Raw genomic sequence first — 13,793 nt, 5'->3', positions numbered from 1 at the left:
TGTAAGAGCATGAAGGGCAGCAATGCATAAACAGCGCCTCCATGGTGTGAAAACAAGGTAGGGAGACTCCAGGACGTAGATCTAATAGCGCCTGTCTATCATACCGTATACTGTGGGGAGTAGAGTGGCCAGGGGTCGTCGCCCCGCGCCCCGTCCGGCCGCGGACGGGCGCAGACGGGCTGGACTTTGGCTCGACTTCGGCTCGCATCCGGCGCGCCCGCTGCACGCGTCCGCTGCGCGGTCGCGGCCCTCTACACATTTATGGGCGGGGTAGGGGCGACTAGAGTGCTGAGCATGCAGCCCTGAGCCCGGATGTGTTGGGCTCCTCCTCCACCCTCCGCAAAACAAACGCCCAAGATGGACGCGGCGGACCGGGGCGGGAGTGTGCTTCAAAGTGCCCAGAACATGCAATCAGCCTACAGGTGAGGCACAGTTTTTTAAAACGAAGTCCAGCAAAACACTGACACAGTAAAATAGCAGTAAAACGCCAGGATTAAAATACGCTAAAGATTCAGCGCTCCCAGTGTATGCAAATTAGAAAGCACCAGCGTAGCGGATCGAGTCAGCCACTGCCACCGGCTGAACTCGTCTCCACAACGCGAGTGCGCTACAAGCAGGGTTTTTATTGACTGAGAAATAAGCGCGACTAGAGCGCTGAGCAAGCAGCCCTGAGCCCGGATGTGTTGGGCTCCTCCTCCACCCTCCGCAAAACAAACGCCCAAGATGGACGCGGCGGACCGGGGCGGGAGTGTGCTTCAAAGTGCCCAGAACATGCAATCAGCCTACAGGTGAGGCACAGTTTTTTAAAACGAAGTCCAGCAAAACACTGACACAGTAAAATAGCAGTAAAACGCCAGGATTAAAATACGCTAAAGATTCAGCGCTCCCAGTGTATGCAAATTAGAAAGCACCAGCGTAGCGGATCGAGTCAGCCACTGCCACCGGCTGAACTCGTCTCCACAACGCGAGTGCGCTACAAGCAGGGTTTTTATTGACTGAGAAATACAGCGCGACTAGAGCGCTGAGCAAGCAGCCCTGAGCCCGGATGTGTTGGGCTCCTCCTCCACCCTCCGCAAAACAAACGCCCAAGATGGACGCGGCGGACCGGGGCGGGAGTGTGCTTCAAAGTGCCCAGAACATGCAATCAGCCTACAGGTGAGGCACAGTTTTTTAAAACGAAGTCCAGCAAAACACTGACACAGTAAAATAGCAGTAAAACGCCAGGATTAAAATACGCTAAAGATTCAGCGCTCCCAGTGTATGCAAATTAGAAAGCACCAGCGTAGCGGATCGAGTCAGCCACTGCCACCGGCTGAACTCGTCTCCACAACGCGAGTGCGCTACAAGCAGGGTTTTTATTGACTGAGAAATAAGCGCGACTAGAGCGCTGAGCAAGCAGCCCTGAGCCCGGATGTGTTGGGCTCCTCCTCCACCCTCCGCAAAACAAACGCCCAAGATGGACGCGGCGGACCGGGGCGGGAGTGTGCTTCAAAGTGCCCAGAACATGCAATCAGCCTACAGGTGAGGCACAGTTTTTTAAAACGAAGTCCAGCAAAACACTGACACAGTAAAATAGCAGTAAAACGCCAGGATTAAAATACGCTAAAGATTCAGCGCTCCCAGTGTATGCAAATTAGAAAGCACCAGCGTAGCGGATCGAGTCAGCCACTGCCACCGGCTGAACTCGTCTCCACCACAGCGATGAGCCTGCAGTAGTACATTATCAAGATGCAGCTCCAATATCTTCAAAAGAGGTGTACAAAGTCATAGCTCAGTCTCTGTAAAAAATCGATAATAAGAGAGAAGATACTAAAAATTGTTTTAATGCTACAACTTCTCTTTTAGATCTAGAAGCCCTGTAGAGAGTTCTTTGAAGAGCTTAACAGAACTCGAAACGCATCGGCATATGGTTTAAATCCATTCTGAATCAAGGGATAAGAAACACCTTCTGTGCCCATAATGTATTATCCATTGTAGCTTATAAACTAAGGAAACAGTCTGTGAACACTATATGAGGAGTTAAATATAGGGCAATAAAATAGAAAGTAGTTGTTTTATTGTAGTGTATTTGTCTTTCACAAACTATTTGTTTTATAAATTGTCTATTCCAAGTGTCTTGTGAGGTTGTTCGTAAAGTCTGATTTATTGTCCATAATTGTGTAAATGTTTTTTATGAAAAGTTTTTTGTGATATGGTAACTAAATGACATTGTTTTCATTTCTTCATGTGATAAATGTGTGAAAAAACTATTGAAAATATTAAGTGAAGAGGTTTGAATAAATAAACCAGGATAAACATAAGAAGAAGGTGTTTGTCTATAAAGCTCAAATTATTTAAGCTTTGAAAGATTCAGAGATATAGGCTTACTCCCAGTTGCGCTACTTACTAACGGCCCTGCCTATTCTTTGCTCCGTGGGCCTAACTCCCCCCTTTTTTTCAAACTTTCTAAAAGTGGCATTTTCAGAATTGTGACCTAAAATCTTCTCTATCATTAAAGTTAGTTTTTAAATTATATTCCTTAGACATCAAACATGACATTCATTTCTATCTGTTCCCAAACAAGGTAATACAATGGTATTCTGTATGAGAGGTGGGCCTCACAGTAGTGAAAAACAAATGTAAGAGTTTTACACTATCAAGACATGACCAATCTTTCATTACAATTAACCCTGCCTTACTGGCTATTTTGGGCTTACCTTTGGGGTGATATATGTAATAAAAGGAAAGGTTTAGGCATGGGAAACTGTTTATTTTGACAAGTAAACATGGCAGTCAAAACTGCACATAGGCTGCAATGGCAGATCTAAGATACTTTAATAAAGGCTACGTAAGTGGGTGGCACAATAAGTGCTGCAGTCCCACTAGTAGCATTTTCTTTACAGGCCCTAGGTACATGTAGTACCAATTTAATAGGGACTTATGAGTAAATTAATTGTGCTGATTTGGTTCAAACCAATTTTACTTTGTTTAGAGGTGTGAGCACAAGCACTTTAGCACTCTTTAGCAGTGATAAAGTGCACAGAGTCCTACGGCCAACAAAAGCAAATTCATTAAAACAGGAGGAGTGAAGGCAAAATGTTTGGGGCAAACCACATCAGGGATGTCAGGTTTAACAAATACCAATGAGGCTCAGCAGGAAAACCCCATTGTACTGCGCATACAATCACCTCATGTAGGGTGCTGTGTATCAGTGTGTCAGACTTCCTACTTAAGTGTTTAATGGGTTTGCTGATTGGAAAAAATGGCTAAATCACTGCAGTATGCTGCATGGGGACCATTGACGGTGTATTCACATGCTGGGTTGTGTGAAAGTGCAGCCCCTATGGTATTCTACATTTTAGCCAATCACCACTGCAGAAGTAATTGCAGCCGCATGCATTACTCTCATTACTCCCTTGGACTGATCCAAATGAGAAACACACTTTAAGCAAGAAATGGCTTCAGGTGACTGACCTAAAGCACTGAATGGCTTCAAGAAGAAGTTGGCCTAACCCAAACAATGGCTGTAGGAATAGGAAGCTGACATACAGCCTCTCTCTCTTCCCATCTAATGGTTGAAAATAATTGGTTTGTTTTCCCTAAAGGTCAGACATAACCTTGCAAGAACCTTAATAAACACTTGCATGGCCTAGATAATGTCATTTATTTTGGCTCGCCCATAAAATCTGCTCAGTCAGTTTCAGGGTGTTGAGTGAGTCCAAACGTGGTATTTTGACTCATATTCAACTAGAGGAAATCAAATCGGGAGTAGATAGCAACTGAATTAGTTGCCAGTGCAAGCTAGAATCTAGTTTATGTCACTTTGCATGATTTTCATAGGTTTCCATGGACGGCCAGTAGGATATAGCAGAGAGAAAGTGGATAATTATGTGTCACTAAGATTTTTCAACATCCCAAGGGGACCTTATTCCTTTCCCAAATGCGTCACTACTTCCTTTGAGGTTTTAGTAAAATATCAATGTTTTGCAACTGGGTTTGGATCATAATTCAGTATTTGAGGTGAACCCCAACAGCATGCCCTTTTCAGATACCATATCAGTATCCACTTAGAATCTCATTTTAGGAGTCATAAACACTTTTACAAATCCTAAAATGGGATTATTACATAAGAAAAAGCCATTTTATTGGTCACAAACTCTCAACTGGATCATATGCATCTGTTAAAATGGTTGGTACATATGTCCCATGGTGACTTCATTCAGGGTAGCAGATTTCATTATTCTTCCTTCAGGCGTTCCTCAAATCCTATAATGTTCTGGGGAGATGGATGGGAGGCCATGTTTTAATCAGGCCTGGGCAGAGTTTTTGGAGTTCCACCAAAAACTCAGTTGCGCTACGAGGAGCTACGTAAGCGGCAGAGAGCATTAGGTCACGCCGATTGCGCTGATTTTTAAAACATGGGTGTTTGTCCCATGCTGGAAAATCAGCATGAACAGCACTATCTGCAGCACAAGAGGGCGCTGCTCCTTTCTGCCACTCGAGTAGATGTTCTACTCAAGAGGCAGCTTCCTCAAAGCGAACAGAAGGTTTCTCAACATGAGCGGTCGAGACCATCCGCGACCATCTGCGACCATCCGCGACCAACTGCATTGAGAAAACTGACTTAGAGGTGGTCTTGTTAGATTTTTCTCTCTTGCGCTCTCCAACTTAACGCTGGAGAGTGTGAGCAAGGAAAAAACTCCACTCCACAGCATGTTCCACAGACCGCGGAGCATCGAGTGTGAAAATCTCCTCAAACTCCATAAATGGAACAGAGTTCACCACTCAGTCGTAGTTTTTATCTAGTGTATTAGTCACTTATTGAGACTTCCCTAGACCCAATCCTATCAGAATTCCCATCCAAACACATGCTCCCTTTTAGCACTTCTCTTTCAATTTACTGTAAACCCTTCCATAGCCCCTCATTCATCAAGGGCTAGCCAAGGTCCCCTCTCAAATGCATTGTGTCTCCTCCCAAGTCTATCCTGAGAGACATAAAGAAACGCCTTTCTCCTTATTCTGGGTGCAGCTTCCCTTCCTGTTGTGGATAGAGATGAATGTCGACAAACCTCACTTGCTTTTTTACTAGCCTTCATATAGCCACAGATATGCTGTCACAAACGGAGGTGACCCCCATGCAAAGCCAAGCCTTGGACCATCCATCTGCTGTCCCGACTGCGGAAAGTCACCCTTCAAATGTGAATACAGCACTGAAAAGGGCAGATCTGGGGAATGTGGTATAATCATTGGACTCTTCACTTAGCATTCTGTGGCCAATTAATGATTAAAGGAAGCCTAAAATGCTGGTACCTGAGTCGATTTACTGATTCAATCAAATATACAGTTGTCACTCCTCTCAACTGATTGTCTACATCTGGTGGACCTTTAATGATCCAGTGATTGTACATCTCTTGCCTGACCAAGAGGACTATACAGAAAATAAGATGAACGTGCTCATCAGAAAATAAACTGTCATCAATGTCTGGCAAATCAAAAATAACAAAGGACGTGCTTACCTCAATATCTTGACTGACGACCACGGGCATAAGAATGCTCACATTAGGCCAAAAGTGTTGGGCACATCAAAAACATGTACATCACTGGCGCCTGAGGTTTTATGCTTATGACACACTGTTGTTTTTCCTTGTCGAAACCATGATAGCTTCTACAGTGTCCAAAAAGTCCTGTGGAGTGTAAATACATTTCCTTTTCTTTTTGCTGTTAACCACACAGTTGTGTGTAGCATATTTATTCATACCTGCAAGTTACCTTGATATTCCAGAGTTGGCAAGGATCCTGTCCATGCTTGGTGGCAGTTGGCATCTTGTGCTCTACAACTTTTCGCAACTTCTTGTTTCAGGTAGTTAGAAATTCTAAGTTCTTCCTTGAAGCAAACCACACCTGGGTATTCCTACTTGAGGCAAATGGCTACTGGCCAGGATACTAATTGTAAATATTTGACTGCAAATAGATTTCCATCAGTAACAATAGAGTGGTCTTGCCATTATCTGATTCAGCCATTTGGGGAAACTAGGGGGCATATTTACTAAACATTGTCGGAGTGCGGAGCTGTGCAATATCTGGTAGCGCCACGCTCTGACTTTTTAAAAATGCAGGGATGCACCATATTTACTTGAATATGGCGCACCCCTGTGCTTTCCCTAGTTCTGGTGCTAAAATTAGCTGCCTAGCGCCAACACAGGCATCCTTGCACCGTAGTGCAAGAGTGCCTACGTTGCAGGGAATGATAGTTTATGATGTGCAGAAAAGTGTCCCTTCCTGCACATAAACAATCAAATAATGGCTATTTGGTACTTCTATGTGTGCTGCATTCGGCAGAAAACATAGAATTAGCAAATCATCATTACTTAATATGACCTTCCTGCATATAAACAATTATTAATGGCTTTTTGTTTTTTTTATTCATTCTGCAGCCCACATAGAAAAAGCAAACACAACGAGAAATAAAAGCATTTCTCCTTGTGAGCCATTCTAACGCCTGCTCTTGCATGGAGTTAGTTGTTGGCCCTGCCACAGATTTACACTTCCTTATAAGTCTGGGGCATCATCAAAAAACAATGGGTGTTGCGGTGGAACGCCCACGGAAACACCCATTGCACGCCTCTTGTCTCAGAGTATTGTGGCGGAAAGGGGCATATTTACAAGTTAGCATTAAGCCGCGCTAAGTGGCTTAGTGCCACAGAATAAATATTGAAAATGGCGCTACGCCACCAGAGCATCAAAAAAGGAATGCACTGGTGGCTATAGAGGCTTGTAAATGTGCACCTAGGTCTCTCTTGATGTCACACCTGACAGCCAGGGCAGTCCTGATAAATACTCAAGAAGGCACTCTGGAGTTCCTGGATTATCTGAAATGTACCATAGTAAGATATATTCCTTTGTTCCTGACATTATACTAGAATCTTGCTCTGTTCCATAAAGCATTTAGGAGAACCTTTCTAAAATATTTGGAGAAAGAAAATGTATTTAGAAATACAACTTTTGGATATAATTCTAACACCGCTATTGAAAGTAAGACCCACATCAAATCATTATGATATTTTATCAATGTTTATTTTATTTTTTTATTGTAAAGCCCATAAATAAAATTGAACTCCACGAAGCGCCATGCTTCCCTTTTTTATAGACCTGCACATTTTTTTGCAAGCAAGACTTACCCCTGCTCACTCAAAGCAATTGAAGAGCACTTGTATTTTATGCATTTGGTTATTAATGTTCGTCCTCAAATGGAATGGTGCCACATATGAAAGTATTTTTAGGTAGAAAAATGTCTTTAAAATACTGAACCACTTTTTAAATAGGGCGCTTAATTCTTCATTGCTTACCCTCATTAGATTACTGGCCATGTTAAATGCACTTACATCTGTGTTAAGATTGAATGTACCACGAACGTGAGATATTCTTGCATTGCTAATTCTCAGGTTTAACCCCTTCGATGCTGATGACGAGCTCAGCTCGTCATCAGCCACGGTGGGCGTGTGCGGATGACGAGCTGAGCTCGTCATCTAACGCGGCTTTTAGAAAAAAGCCGCGTAGCGGAAAAATAACCGCAGCAGCGATGCAGTTAAAGTATGTTGAATTGAAGTATGATTGTTAAATATTTGCATATCCTGTTTTGGTCCCCCTTCAGCCAAGTGCCACCTACACCTCCTACGGTTCAACCAGTTCACCGAAATGTGGATTGTTAAAGAACAGCATAAAGATGGCAGATACTGATACATCTTTAACATTATTTGCAATATGTATAAACATAATTCCATCAATATGTATCTAGATTTGTATTACAATAATTTTTACACAGTATTAATACTCTAGTCCTGCACATCTAGTTTGTGATTTGTTAAATGTAGGGCTATGTGGCACATGTTTTGCTTTGTTCAATTGTATTGGCAATTATACATGTGTTTACCCAATTTCCCAGCTCTGGCTACTCATTTCAACATTGATAACGTTTGATTTAATTTCCATATGTTTTACTAACATAATAATGTGCATGATGTGTCTGTGTGTGTTCATCCCCCTAGTTTTGATTCAGAAGAATTTTATAAACTTCATTATCGCAATTATATGACTGCTTTTAATATAGACTGATCCTAAATGTATACACCAATATTATATTTATTTAATGATTTATATTTGAACAGCCTCATTGTTCAACCAGCCCCTGGTGCCAACACTAAGGTCCACCCATCTGTCACCAGGAGACATCCTCCAAGAGGCCATTCGGCCCTCTGCCATCCGTCCATCCAGACAAGAATATTAAATCATGAGAGGAACTACTACCTTAAACTATTTCTAGATATTTTTATCTTTTGACTTCAGTATCAAATATCTGTATGTTGATACTATTTGTCATTGTTATTATTTTCTCTCCATAAGCTAACATCTGTTGAAAGACCAGGTAAGATACATTACTAAATTTGTGTTTTTGCCAATAAACAAATTATCTTAAAAAAATTAGATTATCTCTCTTTTACATGATAATTTGTCATTTCTTGATTAGAAAAGAGGGTAAGATTTTAGACACAATTTCTAATATGAACATTAATTTTTGCAATGAACTTGTGATTTTAGCTCTTGGAGACAATAACTCCACTGATGGTGCTTTATCATCCACAAGCCAGAGAAAGATGTGCAATCTCAGAAAATAACATGATCCTCCTCCAAGATGCCTGGAGGAGATGGTCCCACACAAGGATACATCTCAAAGAAGCTATTAAGGCTGGACAGCATTCTCTTTCCGTGTTAACTCCTCAAGATTGCAAGCTCCGAGCCAACAGCTCAAATTCACAAATGTTTGATCGGCTACCCAGGACTCTCCCAGACATGTCTGAAACAAGAGTTACCCCAGTTGACTCCCCTATTTCTAACTCCAATGCAGGTACTATTTGCTTCTTCCCTTCATCATTTGAGGGAAAAGAAAGCCCTGATGAGGAATTCCTCTCCTCCATTCATTTCAACAAATGTCCTCCCGCAACCTCCCTGGTGGCAACCCTCAGCATAATGGGCAACCTCTGGCATTGTAAAACAGTCACACAAGCAGGTGTTGGCATGACCTAACTATGTCCTCCGGCAACATCTGTTTTTCCTGTAACAATTCTATTTGTGGAGGGATATTTGACAAATGGGACAGACACTACACAAAATCTAACCTCACCAAGGAGTTGTACCAAGGTTGTTAGAGAAAGTGACTTGTGTCTTGGATGAGAAGAAACCATCCATTCATGACATGACAGAGTCATCTCTATTGCGCGAGAAGGATGCACTGCAACAAGTTTTTGCGATGCAGATGATACAGGTCATACGGTTCAGGTGCCTGTGTTGATCGGCCGAGAAAATGCATTTCCCGCAATTATGGAGTTCAACAATCTGTAAGGCACACCATTCCCCAAACCCTAACTACAACCCACTTGCACCACCCACAAACCCTTAACCTCCAAATCCACAATCCGAACCGGCACTTACCATGGGCCCATTATTGCATAACTGGAGAGGTGGACAACAACTACTACACTCAAACATTTTCCAATGCAATTACTGATACATGCTTACAAAAACAAACACACTTTTAGACTCACCAATCCTATATCCTTAAATATAATAATTAATGATTGGCCACCTTTTAAAATAAACATCAAATTTAATCACCAGTGTGATTAAATTTGCTCTTTTCCATGTCAAAATGTTTTATGTAAAAAGTAAGAGTACTGTGCTGAAAACTTGTATTGCTTGATATTTACATATAGCTCGATATACTTACCTACACAACATGCATGCCTGCAATCATAAAAAAAATACTGACACATCAAATGTGTCGAATTCTGAGAAAACAGTGGGAGAGGTGTGGTGCAGTGGCTAGGATGGCTGACTCCGGAGCATAGGGCTCACGGTTCAATCGCCGGCAGCAGCTCACCTCAATACCATGTGACTGCGGGCAATAGCTTTCTTAATCTCCCTGATGGACCCCAGCACCTTGAGACCCTTAGGGGTGAGTAGTTTGCAATTTACAAATCCTGGATTTTGGATTTAGTTATGTGCTTTTTCACCATTAATGTATTTTTTTATTTGTTATTTATTATTAGAAAGTGAAGTATATCCTTTAGAGAGAGCAAACTAGGACAGTGGTTGGCACCAGGAAAAGACACTTCAGGATACATTACTCAATTTATACACAGAAAAGGAAAACAGATATAATTATAGTTCACAAATGTCTAATGTAAAATGTCCAAATCATTATTCTAAATTTCTAAAGTAAATCTATTAATGAAGGAAAGTCAAACGTTGAACTGAAAAGTAAAGTAATTCTACCAACTCAGATGGAGTGTTGGGATTGCTGTTCTGGGTTTTCGGCAATGGTTTCTGGCCATCCTCAATTTCAGATTTCACAACAAAAAGAAAATGAGGCAACCCCTGAGGATCTGAACACAATGGGGTAGGGGAAGAAACATCCTGCACTGACAAACTGAGAGACATGGCAACAGCAGGTGGAGAGGGAGAGGGAAGATAGATGAGACATTATGCTTCTTATGAAGGAGGCCAGGATGGGTCATAACTCCTGATGCTAGTCAGCTAGCATGTCTCGGATAGCATGTTCCCCCTCCATCTTTTTCTTCAATTCCAAACAGAGCGCCAGGTGACTAGCATTCACTTCCCTCATAGCATCCTTGAAAGCAGCCATTCTGATATAAGCTTGGGGTGTGGTATAAAAAAACATAAGACCTCACAGGTGTCTGGGGTAAATGATTCCCTTACCGCTGTTTTTCCAGTTATGCACCTGTAGAAGGTGGAGGAGGAATAGTAAGGGGTGCATCAGGAGGACCCTTTTGTCAGAGGGACTCTGAAGAAACAGTGAAGTGGGGCAAGCCTATGTGAAGGTGGATCCTGCTCCTAGGGCACCAAATATGTTTCTTCATCTGGGCCAGAAAGGATGCCATCAAATTCAATAAATTATGAGTGCATATGTCCAGTACTTCATGTATAGTAATATACTTTGGCTAAAAAGCAACAGTAAATGTAACAAACAGTGACACTGTAAAATAGTTAACTCTACTTTGCATAGGCACGTTCATATTTATACCTTCTTCTTTTAACAGTTGGTGTTAAAGGGTAATCAACACCAGATTTGGATAAACTTTTCAAACCAGACCAACTATGCAGGACGCTAAAATTAGAATTAAGCCACATGGGCACTATTGGTGCATGACTGCCCTTCAAACTAAGGATTCATCCCTCTTGCCTCTAGTCTGCCAGGCAAATGCCAACGTGGCAAAAGGACCCACCCAACTTTCGTTGTCTTTGATTAAAAAAATATGCTCAAGAAGACTTGTTTCTTACCCCTTTTATAATTTCATTTTTGTATGTTAGCTATGTATGGCAGAGTGGTATGTATGGCAAAACTACTCTGCTTGATGTCACATACCTAAAGGAACTTAAACAGTGGCAGCCTAAAATTCACTTATGATGGCAAGTAGGAACTTAGATGTGAGTGCATGCACCATCACTGCTATCGATAGGGGGCATCCACAACTAGTTTGTGACACAATAGATAGTGAAATATTACAATTGTCATTAATTGCATGTCATTCTACAAAGACCATTTTGTGTGTCAAAGCATGCCAAGATGGTAAGACATGTTTTTCATGATATAACATCTGTTTTGTACATTTTAGAAAGTTAACGCCTGTGGGTGTAAACCAGGCGCTTTATAAATCTCCCTAATAATAATAATTAACAGACCATAAGGCGGATGTGCAAAGCGAACAAAAAAGTTTTAAATTAGGTCATTGGACAATGGTTCTTAAAGACTGTGTAATATCACAAAAGGTTAGTCAAAATACAACTCCTACATGCCATGATATGAGAATAATATATTAACTTTTTCTTTTAAAATGCATGAAATAATAGAAAAATAGATTAATTCAACAATGCATTTATTAGGACAACATATGGGATAGCCATCATGGAGATTTACAAAACACGTTAAACATGAGACATGGGTAGCACTTTCAAAACATGTGCACATTGCTTTGTATTAACTGCAGTGGTGTCAGTGTGGGGTGTAATAAATATGGCTGGGAAGATATTCCCAGCACATTCTCTGCCTTCAGGCATGTACAGTAACAGAGGTCCCCCCACTGATTGCGGCATAACTTCCATTTTTAGGGTTTACCTGCACATCGCTTGCACTGTGCTTGAGAAATCTATTGTTTTTAATATAAACTTAAAAGGGACTTCCATCCCGCCTCCTCTCTTTCCTGGCTTCTCATAGGTTCCTGTGCTTGCCACTTACCTTTCCTCCATTTCTATGTGGAGAAGTGTGGCTCACTGGTTAGAGCAGGCAGACCCTGAAGCAGAGGTCAGACCTGGGACCAGGGTTCAATTCCCGACGCGGCAGGGTCTTGAGCTCAAATGTCCATGGACTCGATAATTCTCGCTTCGGTGCCTGACCTAATCATGGGTTCACACTCTGCAACTCTGGGCATTAAGCTTGCTTAATCTCCACAACTGCCCCCCGCGGCGGGATGCCTGGCTTTCACCTTGGGGATGCCCTGTAGGGGCTATCTCACAGGGAAAAGCCAGGACGGGTTCCCAAGGCAAGCGCGGAGATACCCCTTCGGGGGTCGATTCTGGCGCTATATAAGAAACATAATAATAATAATAATTGGCTGTAGCAAATTTTCTTGCATTTACCAATGCTTGTTCGTCATCTGCTTCTCTTATCAGTTTCCCACTGCCAAAATACTTTGGTGGAACTATGGGGCATATTATCAAGAGGGGTTATCTCCGCTTTTTTGGCTTTAAAAGCCAAGAAAGCAGAGATAAAATTATCTCCCTATTACCAAGCTGTCGCTAACACCAGTTAGTGACAGCTAAAAGGAGATAGCGACCGTCTTAGGCCCCGCTTTGCATGTCAGTGATATTTATCACTAATGACATGCAAAGTGGGCGTGCCAAGATGTTAGCAACTGGAAACAGTCCCTAACATCGCTATCTCCTATTACCAACTTTTGGAGATATTCGCGCTAAGCGCGAATATCTCCAAAAGCTAACACCTGCCCTGAGCAGTTCTTATCCATGTTATCCAATGGGAGGTGGATAACATGGCTAAGAGCATTTGCTCGATAATGCATGAATATCGCTGACTTTTCAGCGATATTCATGCATTGCGGCCGTTTTTTATTGCATTTGCGATAAACCTTGCTAATAGCAAGGTTTATCTGCGATAAAAATCGCCGATGTGCGGCGATAACTTTTGTCTCTAAACAAGTTAGAGACAAAAATTATCGCTAGTTGTTGGTAATATGCCCCTATATTTTCATAAAGTTTTGCCTTTTACTATTGCAGCAATTTATCACCCAGTGTGATTAAGTAATTTGCATAGAATCACAGGATGTTGTGCGGTGCCAATGAGACTTGAACCAGGCTCCCCAGCACTCGAGTCAGCAGCTATGGCCATGCACCACGTTCTCTCCACTCTTGTGTTATCTGACAGGAAGCTCTTTCCTTCTTCCGAGCGATGATTGATGAAAACAGCTCTTTATTCCATACATGGGCAAAATCGGTGCATTACCATTGCTTGTTTGTTATTGACACACAGTCTACTCAGCACATGGTGATGAGCTTTCCTATATGGGGCAGCACTACATTTATAAGGGTTTGTAAGGCTCCAATCCGTAAAGCTTAAAAAATGTTTGAGAACCACTTCGCAAATTATGTTTAATTCCTCTTTGGAAAAACTAGTAGCCTTTTCACTCCAAATCTCACCCATTTTGGGGGGAAATTCTGCAAAAGAA

Source organism: Lissotriton vulgaris, chromosome 7, assembly GCF_964263255.1.
Source record: "Lissotriton vulgaris chromosome 7, aLisVul1.2, whole genome shotgun sequence".
In the NCBI taxonomy this organism is placed as follows: domain Eukaryota; kingdom Metazoa; phylum Chordata; class Amphibia; order Caudata; family Salamandridae; genus Lissotriton; species Lissotriton vulgaris.
This window is presented reverse-complemented; position numbering follows the sequence as displayed.